The 3480-nt window shown below is 40.5% G+C and overlaps 1 non-coding gene across 1 annotated transcript; it reads right to left on the bottom strand.

Annotated features, from left to right (window-relative positions):
* Positions 1-804: 804 nt before the first annotated feature.
* On the bottom strand, positions 805-911 carry LOC141624465 (small nucleolar RNA R71). Its single transcript, XR_012534272.1, has one exon. It is a non-coding gene; the product is annotated as a small nucleolar RNA R71 (small nucleolar RNA).
* Positions 912-3480: the final 2569 nt, after the last annotated feature.

The following is a 3480-nucleotide window of genomic DNA, read 5'->3' as shown; positions in this document are numbered from 1 at the left end:
GAGTTGTTTGTGAAGTTATAAATTGTGTTTTGGTCTAGGTGCTCCTAACGACAAGTAACCGAAAGATTTTAGTATCCCGACCAAAAAAATGGCGCCGTTGCCGGGGACGGTGTTAACTTGATTTAGATTTTCTTATATTGTTATTATTTGTGTCTTTCTTTGCCTTGGGGAAGTAAAACTCCTCAAGGTTTGTTCTAATTGTTTTCGAGTTGTTTGATATTTTGCATGTCTCTAAGGTCACAAGGTGACTTGTTACCCTTTGATCGTGAAATTGAAAGAACTTTGACAACCAATAGAAGACTTGTTAGGAGAACTTTGAGAGGTATTGGTGAGGTTGTAGATATTCAACCAAATACTATTGAGTTCATCAACCCTTTTGCAAGAGAAGGTGAGGAGAAACCAACACAAAATCCAACACAAAATCAACCCACAATGCCTAAGTTTTCATCACATTCCGTACCCACCGAGGAGAACCTACCCAATGGTACTCCCACACCACAACATCTAACCGGAAATTTTATTGCCAAATCCGCATTTATCCAATTAGTCGAAAGAAGCCAATTTGGGGGGATGCCTAGTGAAGACCCTCATTCTCATATGGAGACATTTTGTGACTATTGTGATGCGATTTCTCAAACCGGTGTAACTCAAGACCAAATTCGATGGGTCTTATTTCCTTTTTCTCTAATTGGCACCGCGAAACAATGGTTGAAAGGCCTTGATAAGGCTACTCTCGGAATTGATTCTTGGAAAAAGTTGGCTCTAGCTTTCTACAAAAAGTTCTATCCACCGGAAAAGACTAACATGCTAAGAGCTCAAATCACGGGCTTTAAGCAAAGGGATGAAGAATCTTTGTATGAAGCTTGGGAGTGGTTTAAAGGAATTTTTCGCTCATGTCCTCACCATGGACTTAGCGAGTGGTTCTTGGTACAACAATTTTGGAACGGTCTTTATGAAGATTCAAAGAACATTCTCAACATGGGATCAAATGGAATGTTAACCGAAGTTGATGACAATCAAACTTGGAACAAAATTGAGGAAATGGCGGTCCATAACTCACAATATAGTAGACCTCGCAAGGCTACTAGAGGAGGAAAGCATGAAGTGGAATCCATTACTGAATTGGGTTCTCAACTTAGTGCTCACATTGATACCATCAGTTTGAAGTTTGAAAAAGCTATGGCTAGACTTGAAGAAGCCTCAAAATCACCAAAGCATCATGTTAATGCCATGACGGCATCTTCATCAATCCCAAGTGGGATATGTGAGAATTGTGGAACTTTGGGACATGACCAAAGTGAATGTAGGGGAACAAATGAACGAGTGAATGCTTTCCAAGCATACAAGAGTGGTACCCCTTATTCAAACTATTACAATGAAAACACCAAATTCCATCCAAATCTCTCATACAAAAGCCAAAATGTTCAAAACCCTCAACCAACATATACCCCACCTCCCATGAGAAACCAAAATCAAAGACCCTTTTACAACCAAAACCAAGGTTACCAAAATCAATCTCCATACAATCAACAAAATGACCAAGCTTTTGATGTTCAAAAAGCGGTCCTCCAAATACAAAAGAATCAACAAGAGTTTTTCACTCAAATGCAAAAAAGATAGTCAAGCAAAGGAAACCACCATCAACAACATCCTAGCTCACACCAAAATGTTGGAAACCCATTTGACTCAACTAGCATCTTCAAGCTCACAAAGACAAAAGGGGCAATTACCACCTCAAAGTAATCCCCCAAGACATGAAATGGTTAGTGCCATTCACTTGAGGAGTGGTACAAGGTATGAAGCACCGAAGAAGCAAGTTGAGGATGAAGTTGTGGAAGCTAGTGACAAAGAAGAAATTGTGCAAAACTCCAAGGATGGAGAACCATCAAAAGAAGAAATTTGAAAGAAAAATGAAGACAAGGTCAAGGAGAAGGAGCCCATTGTGATTAGACTTCCTTTTCCAAGTCGTCAAGCCAAGCCCAAATTTGATGACCAACTTGGAAAATTTATGGAAATTGTGAAGAATTTGGAAGTCTCAATTCCTTTCACGGAATTAATCAATCACGTGCCGGCCTATGCAAAATACATGAAAGACATCCTCACAAAGAAGAAGTCAATCCGGAAGCTTGAGACTATCGCCTTCACTAGGGTGAGTAGTGCAATACTTCAAGGGAGTTCCCCTCCAAAACTCAAAGATCCGGGAAGCTTCTCAATACCGTGTACCAATGGCGACACCACGATCAATAAAGCCTTATGTGATCTAGGGGCTAGTGTGAGTGTTATGCCGTACTCGGTGAGTAAAAGGTTGGGGATAGGAGAGTTTAAATGCACCAATATCACACTCCAAATGGCCGATAGATCGACGAAGACACCATTAGGGATATGGGAAGATGTTCCCGTAAGAATTGGGAAATTTTTCATCCCGGTGGACTTTGTCATTGTTGACATGGAAGAAGACTCCAACATTCCAATCATTCTAGGAAGACCTTTCTTACACACCGCGGGTGCGGTGATTGATGTGAAGCATGGAGAGCTCACTCTAGAAGTAGGAGATGAGAGCATAACTTTCAATCTTGACAAGACCATGAGAGCTCCCCGTTTGCATGAATCATGTTTTATGGTTGATCATTATAGCCGGAAGTATGATAGGAAGAAGTCGGAATCCCAATGGAAAAAGAAAATTGAAGATGCTCCATTCAAAGAGCAAGTGAATTGTAGCAAAGAGAGCTTGAAAAGCTCACCAAAGTCAAGCAATGGAGAGGATGGCCTCATTGGCCAAGACAAGAAAATGGGAGAATTGTCTCTGTCAACTCAAGAGATCTTTAGTGATCAAGTAGATGAAGTTTGTGGTCTTTGGGACGATGAGTTTGAAGGGATTTTCAATCCCTATATTGGTAATGCTATCGATCAAGACCGACAACAAGGGCAAAGGTCTATTGAAGATCTTTATCATGATAATGAACAAGCTTTTGATTACTTCTTCAAGGCGTTGAGCAACATCAACAACACCTTATACATGCCCCCATGACATCTCACTAAGGATGAGAGTTTGGTGGAGTCCTCCCTAAACCACCATTTGTAAATATTTCTAACTCCCTAACTCGCATTTTAATTCTTACATTGCATTTTTGTCATTTTTGGATTTTTATGCTTTGATCAAGATAATTATCATTTTTGAGAGAAGTGAGGGAGGGACTAATGATTCAATTGATGTGTAGTGCTTTAGCTTAGTGTGGGGATAGCAATTACCTAGGTTATTCATGCCTTAGTAGTGCCCCCACAATGAAGAACACGAGGTTTGAAGAATGGAAAATGACAAGGGATATGCAAGTACACGAATGGAACTGAATCCGGGTAAAACAGGGAGAATCCGAGCGTTTTCTAGGGAATCCGCCCGTCTTTAGGCAATCCGGGCTTCTTTGTAAGAATCCGCCCGTCCATCTGAGCTGAAATTTTGAAATTTTGGGACTGTTAACAAAT

The sequence above is a fragment of the Silene latifolia genome, chromosome X (genome assembly GCF_048544455.1).
Source record: "Silene latifolia isolate original U9 population chromosome X, ASM4854445v1, whole genome shotgun sequence".
Taxonomy (NCBI): Eukaryota; Viridiplantae; Streptophyta; class Magnoliopsida; order Caryophyllales; family Caryophyllaceae; genus Silene; species Silene latifolia.
The sequence above is the reverse complement of the archived record's forward strand: the minus strand, read 5'-3'. Positions and strand labels throughout refer to the sequence as shown.